Here is an 11788-nt window from a genome sequence, read left to right as displayed (position 1 = left end):
CTATCTATCTATCTATCTATCTATCTATCTCTTTGTGGATAAAAATGAGCAACATATGAAACCTAAGAAGCCCAGGGGAGGCCTACATGGTGGGCCTTACAAACTCACAGACAGAAAATAACCACATAAGATGGTCTGAAATTAAGACTTTCTAACTAAAAGTGAGTCACGTCCGGTAGTCACGTCCTAGGCCAGAATATTCCTGGACAAAGGTCAGTCTTTGCTTTGAGCCTGTCCATTGTCTTTTTGCATCTGCAACAACATACCTTCAGAATGTCAGAGTAATCCCCCTTTTTCCAAACCCTTCAGGACAAAGTCTCCCACCAGAGCACAAGACCATGGCACTCTTCACTGTTATCTTGTTGCCCAAATACCATCTCTGTGTGGTGTAAATGTTAATGAACTATTCTCTACCCACCAATGTGAAAGAAGTAAGTGCCCTTTCATTTTACTCTTTACTCAATCTCAGAGATCTCCCCACTTTGCTTTCTCCCGCCCCCTAATCTATCACCAATGAATTTCATGTAACTCTCCTTTTGCCTCCTCCTTTGATTGTAATGTATAAAATAGATTGCAAAAATGCTCATTCTCATGAGCATTTTCTCAATCCATCAAGATTTTCTTCCTGGCAATTGTCATAAGTTTGGCTCAAATACACTCATGCAAATTCTTCATACATTTGGACATCTCTCTCTCTCTCCATGTATTGGTGGGTGTTGTAAACATTAAACAGAATAACACATGTAAAACACTCCACATAGTACCTGCCATGATAAATACTCAATAAATACTAGACAGCATTATTATGATGATTTATGATTTTCCTGCTTCCATGCGACTTAAGCTTACATATGTCTTTGACTTACCATAGCACCAGTCCCGATAAAGGATCTTTCAGCTCAAAACCCTGGTCTGTGCTGACTATAGTTTCTGAGTCTTTTGTTCAGTTTTGAAGGAGAGAGAAAGAGAATCTGAGAGTGAAAACCTGATTGGTCACTGGCTGTCCATGGGCCGTGTGCCCTCTGATAGGCTGTGGCCAGGGGAATGGATCTTCTGGTAAGGAGGGCTTTAGTGAGTTGAGCATCAGGTGATTTCTTCAGTTAAAACTGGGTCAAGCAGGCAGTGTCACAAGCCTTTAATGCTGTCTTAGAAGATTGCCATCTTGAAAATAGCCACCATATCACAAAACTGTCCACCCAAGTTGAAAGAACACAGGGACATAAGTCCAGGAGTCTGAAATCAAACTTGCACTCTTACCTACACAGTTTGAGAGTCTAAGCAGGTCACTTAATTTCTCTCACCCTCCACTTCTCTCCTTGTGAAACGGGTGTGGTGATCTTTGTCCTGCCTTCCATTAGAGGCATTTGAGAAGACCACACGAGGCATTATAAAATCAGAGTGATTTTAAAGCCGTATTGGATTATAAAAGTCTGAACCATTACTACTGTGTCTAGGATGCTGTGGGTTGTATATAAATATTCAATGGTAAATATAAAATAACTGAGCATTTCAATTCTGTGGGCTTTCATAAAATGAAGTTTCTCTCCTATAAATAAAAGGTAGATAGATTTAAGAGGAGAGACACTGTTACCGCATTTTAATATCTGAAGCCTTATTTATAGTAACAAAGCTTTGCATATTACAGTTGGGAAGACCTGAAAGAGAATTTCATCCAAGTTCTTTGTTTTCAAGGTCAAGACAGTATGTCTCAGTGAGGTTTCAAGACTAACACCATGCACACAGTTTCCTGGTCCAGTGACCTCTTAACCATACAATAATGTCATTTTTTAAAATATCCTAAAGTGGGTAAAACATAGCAGCAATAAGCCATTTCCATTTGGTTTTTCCAGATTCCAAAATGCATTTCCATGTATTATTTCATTTTGTCCTTTACAATGTGGAGGAGAGATGTCATGACCCATACCTGTCATCAGCAAAGAAAATCAAGTTCAAGTATGTAAGGTAACATGTTCAGGAAATGACAGATGACATGCAAGGTTCTTTTTACACTACTCATACTATATCACAAAAGATCTACAATTTTCACAAAGGAAGTAGAGGACAATACTAGCTTCATAGAATACATTAATGACCAGACATCAAAACAACACAATTAAGCAAGATTTCTGGGTCAGAAAAAAAAAGAATGAGACTTTTCTGGCATTTAGAGTAAAAAAAAGGTGAAGAAATTGAAGTCATAAGTGGGTGCCAACTTATGTTAGAGGCATTGATGTTTTATAAGTTCATTTAAAGAATAAACATGACTCACGTTGCCAACAAACCACTCTAGGCATGTGATTAGATTTGGTATTTATTGTCCCTTGGAGTGAAATGTTATTAAATAGACTGGGCTCTGTAATTTCACCCTAATTTAACTGGAAGAGCTAATCTGTACTTGAAGACAAATTTCATTCTTTCATCATGGGACATACAATAAACCAAATGAAGGGGCAACATAGCAACATAGAGCGGGAGACTCCTAGAAAGTGAAGGACACCGGAAGAGCTCAGTGAGAGGCAGAGTTCTACATTCTCCTTCCTTGGCCATCAGTTTCTGAGGACATTGAAAAGCAGTGTGTCAATATTTTTCAGTAGCTTTTGGGATGGAGTCATTTGTTATTCATTCACTGAGTATTTATTGAACATCTCTTTTGTTTTATGAAATAACTGAAAACAAGATGGGCTTGTATTTTAGAGGGGAGGGTGGGAGTGCTAGTAAATAAGTGAAAACAAAAAACTGTTTCAGAAAGTGAAAAGTGAAGGAAATAAGAATGACAATTTAATTAACAATGACAAATAGATGTGAAGGTGTCTCATGGAATAATAACAGAAGTGAGACCTGAAGGATGAGAAGCCAGCCATGGAAAGACCTGGGACAAAAGCATTCTAAGTTTAGAAAATAGAGAGACAAAAACTCCAAGGCAGGAACACTGAGCATGCTTGAAAAATATCAAGGGGCCCATGTGGCTGGAATGTGGGGACAGAGGCAGCATAGGATTCAAAACAAATTTGGGAAAATGGGTGGGGCATTTTTGAGATATTAATTTTATTTTAAATTCAATGGAAAAATAGCTGGAACAGAGCAGGAGAGTTGCCTAAGCACGGGAGAAACAAGATCTGATTTACATTTTAAATAAACCCTGGTGGCTGTGTGGAGATTGAGTTACAGAGCAGCAAGAATGCAAGCTTAGTGATCACATAAGCTGCCCCAACTACAGTTCAGGTAGAAGGTGAGGGGCTCAGGACAACAGAGTTGGTACAGAATTATGGAAGAAAGTCTATATTTGGGGATTTATTTTGAAGGTGAGGGAAAGGCAGAAATGAAGGATGGCACTTAATATTATAGCTTAATCCACAAAGAGGTTGGTGGTGCCATGCTGAGACAGAGCATGCGAAGGAGGAACAGACTGGGGGGTGGAGGGAGAGAATTAAAATCTCCATGTTGAACATATTCAATTTAAGTCACTTAGTCAATATATGGACAGTAGAGGGTTGACTGTATGAATATGGAGCACGGAGATAAGTTTAGGGACTTAACTATAAGTCTGAAATTCAACATATGGAAGACATTTCCAACCAAGAGACTGGATGAGCACACTTAGGGTAAGAGTGCTGGTAGGAAAAAGAAAACGGTGAAACCAGAACCTTACATTTCATGAACATCTGTGTCATCCGACAAAGAGAACAGAGAAGATAGTTAACACGGTAGGAGCAGCTGCAGTTCCTAGAAGGCAGAAGCCACTGCATTGTGTGCTGCTGAAATTTTGAGTATGATTGGATTTTCAAAATACTTCTTTTAAGTAATATGTTAAAGTAACTCAAAATGACTGGTGGCTATGCTCAATAAATGTTTGTTGATTGAATGGGTGAATAGAAGGATGGATGGTTGAATACAGAAAAGGTGAAAATTATGGGTCCAATTCTTGGTTCTGTCAGTGACTAACTGCTTGCTTCACTTAAGATGTGAACTCTCTTGCTGGGGGCTCAATAACAGAGAATATTGGTCTGGACTCTTCAGAGAAACAAAACATATATATGGGTTTATTATAAGGAATTGGCTTGTGTGATTATGAAGATCTGCAGAGTAAGTCAAAAAGCTGGAAACCCAAGAAAGCTGATGGCATAGTTCCCATCTAAAAACTGGCAGACTCAAGACTGAGGAAGAGCCAGTGTTTTAATTTGAGTCCAAAGCAGGGAAAAAGAGCCAATATCCCAGTTTGAAGGCCATTAGGTAGGAAGAATATTCTCGGACTTGGGGTGGGCTCAGTCTTTTTGTTCAATTCAGACCTTCAACTGATTGGCTCAAGCCCTTCAACATTAGGGAGGGCAATCTGCTTTACTCGGTCTATCGATTCAATATTCATCTCATCTCAAAACATCCTCACAGAAACATCCACAATAATGTTAGCCAAAATACCTAGGCACCCTCTGACCCAGTGAAGTTGACACATAAAATTAATCATCACATGCAGGCTTGATAACACCCTGTTCGAGATTTTTTGTTAGATAGATTCTTGGGGTTAACGTGTGGGTTGGATTGCTTTAAAAAGTCTTTTCCACTTAGTAGAATTCCTGACACTAGGATTTATAGGATATAAGCAAGTGAAACAAACATGGATGAATTGAAAGTAGGTAAGTTCTTCCTTGCCACATTATGATGGAATATAAATACAGCTCAGTCGGAGAGGTTAAGAGGTCAAGCAAACCCAGGATGTATCTAAGCATTCAATTTTGTAAAGTCAGAATTGTTAAAGCACTTGGGTTCTAACTGGTTATGAGATTGCTTTTTTTAAATTGGGTTTTTTTCTTCTCTCCAACACACGTCTGTTGAAGTGAATTACTTTGTTTCACCTGAAGGTCCTTGGGTACCCTCAGTGTTTTAAATGACAGAGATGAGTGAAAGGGATGGTAAAGCTGGAAACAGCTTTGACACAGAGAGAAGGCTCCCTCTCCTCCCTGTTTTACCCTTAAATTCCCTATATTCATCTATCATGCCTCTTTTTTCTCTCTGTTCCTCTGTTCTGGCTGGCTTCCTCCACTCCTAGGTATCACATATATGCAGATGCTAATAGGTGCCTATAGGTGGCAGCAACCTTCTGAAACAGTGGCAGACAGGTAGGATGGATTTCAGTCTTGCATGCCCTTTCTTAGGGACCCTGGGATGTGGTGTGGATCAAGTGGTGAGTGAATATTCAGATAAACTGCATTTTGTGTCACAAAACAAGGAAGTAGCTCCATTCTGGTATGTGTTAAAATGTTTGTTATTATAAATAAAACTAATACTCAGAGTGAAGGAAAGGACAGTAGCAACTCCCATTCTAAAGAAGTTTAAAAACTTCTGGTTCACATCTAATAAAAAGCAAGCTGTACCCCTTGTCTGTGATTGTTGCTTCTAACATATGTTGCGCTCTTATCACTTTCCAGCAGCTGTAAGAACAGAGGCAGAACTAGGCAGTTCACCACGGTCTGTAATCAGTTAAGTTCAGATGTGCAAATAGATATATCTCCCCCTACACCTTAAATAAAGATAATTGATGCTGAGTAAACAGATCAGTGAGCACATTTGCCCAGATACAGATGGCTTTGACTGAAAGAAGTGTGTTAGAGGTCAGTAAATGCAAAGTTTGTCACATCAAAATTCAGTCCTCGACAAGAAAAATAGCTGAAACCAGTGCTATTGAGTTCATCCACATTGAATGTTGCTGTCTCTGAACAGCTCTGCAAGGTGCAGGAGTGAATGGAACATTGAAGAAAACTCAGTTCACCCTGCAGGTCTCAGAAAAAGAACTTTATACAGCGTCTTGGTTGCAGTATCTGCAGCCTTCCAAGTTCCTCCACCTAGCAACTTCACAGTCAAGTTCTAAATTCTGAGGTAAAGCACAGTGATAGAAAAACTAGTTTAGGCTGACATGCACCATTCTCTGAACTCTTTGTGTGGGTATTACTCCTAAATATATTATGTTTACTTTCAAGTAGGTAATTCACACACATAGTTTAAGAAACTAAAAACATATGAAAAGGAATACAGTGAAAAGACACCTTCAAATGCCTGCTACCCACCTATAGTTACCACTGTCATGAATTTTTGATGTATCCTTCCAGAGTCAGAATGTATATAAATAAAGGCAAATATATATCTTTTTTCCTTCTTTGTTGAACACAAAAAGGAAAACTCTATCCCTTTCTACTCTATTCTGCATCTTTCTTAAATAACACCATAGCTTGGAGATCATTCCATATCAATACACAGAAAGCTCCCTTATTCTGGTATACATCAGCAAAAGCTTCTTCCATAAATCAAAGTATATACCATATATTTAATAACCATTTCTCCATTAATAGATATTTCAGCTATTGCCAATCTTCTGCAATTACAGACAGTGCTGTCATTAATAATCTTGTAATGTATCTTTTTATTATCTGCCAGGACATATGTGGGATAAATGGCCAGAAGTCTTTTGTAGCTTCCTGTAGACTGACTGATTGTGTTCTCCCAAACTTTATATGCTAAATCTTAATACCCAGTGCAATACTATTAGAAGGTAAGACCTTTGGGAAACTATTAGGTCATGAGGGCAAAACCCTACTGAATGGGATTAGAGCCCTTCTAAGAGACCCCAGAGAGCTCCCTTGCCCCTTGTGAAGGGGGAATGCAGTGAGAAGACAGTCTATGAATCTGAGAATTGGCTCTCACAAGACACTGAATCCGCTAGTGTCTTGATCGTGGACTTTCAGCCTCTGAAAGTGTGAGAAATAAATTTCTGTTGTCTATAAGCCACACAGTCTACAGTATTCTGCTATAACTGCCCAAATGGACTAACAAATGTTTTAAAGCTTTCTTTTCCTTAATCTTGCACATTTTGCATTAATTTTATTTCCATTTTATCTTTGGGTTGTTATTGAAAAAGGAGACTTTACCTTCATTGTATCTTCTAACTGGCTACTGTAAATATATGTACATGAAAATTACTGATTTCTGTGTAATAATTTTGTACTGTATTACTTTAGTAAGTCCTCTGGCAGTTTTTAAAATTGATTAATTGATTCTTTTAATTTTCCAAATATTTAGTTTTATTGTCTTCTATATATAGTGATGGTTTTCAGTTTTCTATTCCATTTTAAAATCTGAATTCTTATTCAAATTTCATATTTAATTCCACAGTGAAACATTGGATAATAATGATATTGGTGGGCATCCTTGATTTGATTCTGATACTTAATGGAAATATCTCTAGAGCTGGCTTTTGAACTGAGATACAGATATTTCATCTGGTTAAAATAGTGTCCATGTACTTTTACTTTACTGAGTATTTTCATCAAGAATGGTTATTGAAATTTTAAATGTCTTTTGAAAGACTATGTAGATAATCATGGTTTTCCATTAATATATTATTTATATTAGATTTCCTAATATTGAATCATCATTAAATTTCTAGCATAAGCTTCATTTGATTATAATTCTTTTAGTGTCACTGAAGTCTGTTCAATTTTTTTAGAGTTTTGGAATTACTATTTATAAGTAATGTTTCTTGATCGATTTCTTTAAAATTCATCATATTGATATTTATTTATTTGCTCTAAAAAATAAGTTGGAGGATTTTCTCTTTCCTTATTTTCCCTCTGCAAAAGTTTCCATGATGCTGAAATTATCTGTTCTTTAGTTTTAGTAGAATTTCTCTGTGAAGCTGTCTAGCTTTTTGTCATCTCTGTAATCTTTCCATGAAAATAAGCCAATTTGTTTTTTTTCTCTATTTCCCCTGGTGTTAACTTTAGTAAATTACATTTTCCTAGAAAATTACTCATTTCTTCTAAGTATTCCAATCATTTCCAGAGAATTGAACAAAGTGAACTCGTATTATTCTTTTAATTTTCTCTCTTCCTTTGATATATTTATTCCCTTTTTAATTTCTTAGTTTTATATTGAAATTTCATCCTTGTAAAAAGTAGGTTCTCAGTTCATATATTTTTATCATTAACCGTTTTTAAGTTTATTACTGCTACTGTTTTCTAACAAAGTTCTGTTTTTATCTTTGAAAAGACTAGTCTTGTAGGTCTTTTTCAACTTAATTTTATTTTTTTTAATTGTTTAGTTACAGTTGTCCCCTTTTTTCCCCCATTACTCTCCCTGCCGTACCCACTTACCACCTCCCACATTCAATCCTCCCCACCCCCACCGTCTTTGTTCTTGGGTACTTTATACATGTTCCTTGACTTAACCCTTGCCTTCTTTCCCCTGTTATCCCCTTCCCCCCTGCCCACTGGTCACTTTGTTATTTCCATATCTCTGGTTATATTTTTCTCCCTTGTTTGTTTTGTTGCTTAGGTTCCACTTGTAGGTGAGATTGTATGGTATTTATCTTTCACTGCCTGGCTTATTTCACTTAGTATAATACTCTTCAGTTCCCTCCATGCTGTCAGGAAGGGTAGGAATTCCTTTTTTCTTTCTGCTGCGTAGTATTCCATTGTGTAAATGTACCACAGTTATTTGACCCACTCATTTACTGATGGGCACTTAGGCTGTTTCAAGCACTTGGTAGGTCCTTTTTGAATTTTTTTGAGAAAGATACAAAACGTGTTTGTTTTCCATAAGTTTTGACATTTTTTTATTATGAAGATTCTTTTTCATTGAATTTATTGAATGACATTGGTTAATAAAATTATATAGATTTAATGCGTTCAATTCTATAATACATCAGCTGTATATTGTATTGTGTGTTCAGCGTGCCAAGTCAAGGCTCCTTCTGTCACCATTTATCCCCCCTTTACCCTTTTTTACCTCCCCCTGCCTCCTTTCTACCTAGTAATTAACACACTGTTCTCTGTGTCTGTGAGGTTTTTCTGTTTTCTTGTTTCGTTTTGTTTTTGTTTGATTGATTGTTTTTTTTGCTGAATCACTTACCTTTTCATCCAAACCCCACCCATCTGACAGCTGTCAGTCTGTTCTCTGCATCTGTGAGTCTGTTTCTATTTTGTTTGTTCATTTTCTGTTCATTAAATTCCACATATAAGTAAAATTATATGGTACTTGCCTTTCTCTGACTGGCTTATTCACTTAGCATAGTGCTCTCCAGGTCCATCCATGCTGTTGCAAAGGGTAAGATTTCCTTCTTTTCCTACAGCCAAGTAATATTCCATTGTGTAAATGTACCACAGCATTTTTATCCACTCATCTACTGATGGGCACTTGGGTTGCTTCCAAATCTTGCCTATTGTAATAATGCTGTATGAACATCGGGGTGCATATATTCTTTCAATTTGGTGTTTTGGGTTTCTTCAGATAATATCCCCAGAAGTGGAATTGCTGACTCACAAGGCGGTTTCATTTTTTATTTTTTTGAGGTACCTCCATACTGCTTTCCACAGTGACCGCACCAATCTTCATTCCCAAAAGTGAACGAGAGTTCTTTCTCCTTCACATCCTTGACAGCTCTTGTTATGGGTTGATTTATTGATGATAACCATTATGACAGGTGTGAGACATTTTATTCCTGTTTTAATTTGTATTTCTCTGATAATTAGTGATATTGAGCATCTTTTGATATGTCTATGGATCATCCGTATGTCTTTTTTACAGAAGTGTCTATTCAGGTGCTTTGCTCATTATTTAATTGGATTTATTTTGGTGTTGAGTTTTATAAGTTCTTTATAAATTTGGCTCTTACCTCCTTATCAGATATATTGACAAATATGTTCCCCATTTCAATGGGTGGTCTTTTCATTGTGTTGATGATTTCCTTTGCTGTGCAAAAACTTTTTAGTTTGACATATTTTCATCTGTTTATTTTTCTTTTGTTTCCCTTGTCCAAGGAAATATAGCAGAAAAATACTGCCACAAGAAATATCCGAGATTTTACTACCCATGTTTCCTTCGAGGTGTTTTGTTTTTGTTTTTCAGAGCCAACTGAGACTTTATTTTGGGAAAAGAACACTTGATTTGGCTTTTATTTGGGAGCATGAGTAAGAGGGGGTGCCCCAGGCAGTAAACTTCCCCACCCCAAGGGTGAGCTGAGGACTGGGGTCTCCTGTGCCCTCAGCTCCCCTGCACAGCCCCTTCCCCACAGGCTCTGAGGACAGGAGGGGCTGCAGTAGTCGTTCACTTGGACAGAATATCAGATGACTCAGACACCAGCCTCCCATTGCAGGTCTCAATCTTCCTCACAATCATTGTTTTGGAGGAGCTGGCCCTGGTGCCAATGAAGGAGCCATGGCACCTGCCAGAGCTCACATTGGCTTGGAAACCCAGGCTGTTGTTGAGGTTCCTGTAAGCCGGGCTCAGCTCACGTGAGTACTGGCTGGTGGTCTTGGTATGGATACTCATGTCCTGCATCCCAGACTTCATCCAGTTCTCCTCGCCCTCCAGTAGCTTGTGGTAGGTGGCAATCTCCACATCCAGGGTCAGCTTAGTGTTTATGAGCTCCTGGTGCTCACGCAGCTTCTGGGCCATGTCCTGCTTGGTTGTTCTCAGTGTGGCTTCCAGCTCAGACACTTTAGCCTGAGCATCTTTGACAGCCAGCTCCCCATGCTGCTTGCACCAGCGATGGCGGCCTCCAGGAAGGCCTCTGGCCTTTGAGGCCATTGATCTCAGCCTGGATTCGGGTGATGTTCCAGGTAATCTCAGAAATCTCCATCTCCGACCCAGGTCACCCCCATGCTCTCCAGCCAATGTCTGCAGCTCTTCATACTTGATCTGGTACATGGTCTCGGCCTCAGCCCGGCTTCAGGTTGGCGATCTCCGCATACTGGGCCTTGTCCTCTACAATGATGCCATTCAGGTTCAGGGGGCTCCTGTAGTCCATGGACAGCACCACGGATGTGTCCGAGATCTGGGACTGCAGCTCAGGAATCCCCTCTTCATACAGCTTTCTGTAGAAGTTGATTTCATCAGTCAGAACTTCCAGGAGGGCTCCAGTTCTACCTTGTTCATATAAGCTTTATCCACATCCTTCTTGATGAAGACAATTCATTCCCCATCTCTGTGCGCTTGTTGAGCTCTTCCTACTACTTATTCTTCAAGTCCTCCACCAGCCCCTGCATGTTTCCAAACTCCACCTCCAGTCTCAGTTTCTCCTGGGCCAGTGTTTCTGGCTTCCACGGAAGGCTGTTGATGTTGCTTTCGAACATATTGTTCATGTTACTGCGAGTCATCTCCTGCTGCAAGGGAGTCCGTTTGGTCTCCAAAGTCTTATACGGCTGCTCCAGGCTCCACACACTTTATAGATGAAGGAAGCAGACTTGTTGTTGAGGCTCTTGATCTGCTCCTTCTCCTAGTTGCACACTATCAAATGTCGGGGTCCACCTCCAGCTTCAGGGGGCTCAGTGGACTCTGGTTCACTTGGACAACTTTGATGGGCCCCATACTCCCAGCTGTCCTGAAAACCCTGGTCAGGTTGATGTTGGCACCCAGGCCAACCCAGTAGTTGCTGCTCTCCCAGGAAAAGGCCTCAGAACTGATGCTGGGCCTACTGGAGTACCATTAGCTGCTGAAGGCCCAGGGTCTAGAGGTGGACACCTTGTAGGTCTTCAGGTTCACCCTTGTGGCCATTGGTGGAGGTTGGAGTGGAGGTGAGGAGACCAAACCAGGCAGAGATTGAAGAGGGACCAAAAAGCTGCTTCTTTCTTCTAGGATTTTTATGGTTTCAAGTCTAGCATTTAAGTCTTCAATTCATTTTGAGTTTATTCTTATATATGGTATAGAAGGTGTCTAGTTTTATTTTTTGCACATATCTGTCCAGTTTTCCCAAGACCACTTACTGAATAAATTATCTTTAACCCTTGTATGCTTTTGCCTC

The 11788-nt window shown here is 39.2% G+C and overlaps 1 pseudogene; it reads right to left on the bottom strand.

Annotated features, from left to right (window-relative positions):
- Nucleotides 1-10092: 10092 nt before the first annotated feature.
- LOC129084523 (keratin, type II cytoskeletal 8-like) lies at nucleotides 10093-11581 on the bottom strand (annotated as a pseudogene).
- Nucleotides 11582-11788: the final 207 nt, after the last annotated feature.

The sequence above is a fragment of the Pteronotus mesoamericanus genome, unplaced genomic scaffold (assembly GCF_021234165.1).
Source record: "Pteronotus mesoamericanus isolate MK-2021 breed Mesoamerican mustached bat unplaced genomic scaffold, CSHL_Meso_final contig_130, whole genome shotgun sequence".
NCBI classification, from domain to species: domain Eukaryota; kingdom Metazoa; phylum Chordata; class Mammalia; order Chiroptera; family Mormoopidae; genus Pteronotus; species Pteronotus mesoamericanus.
Note: the sequence above shows the minus strand (reverse complement) of the source record. Positions and strands in the feature narration are given on the sequence as shown.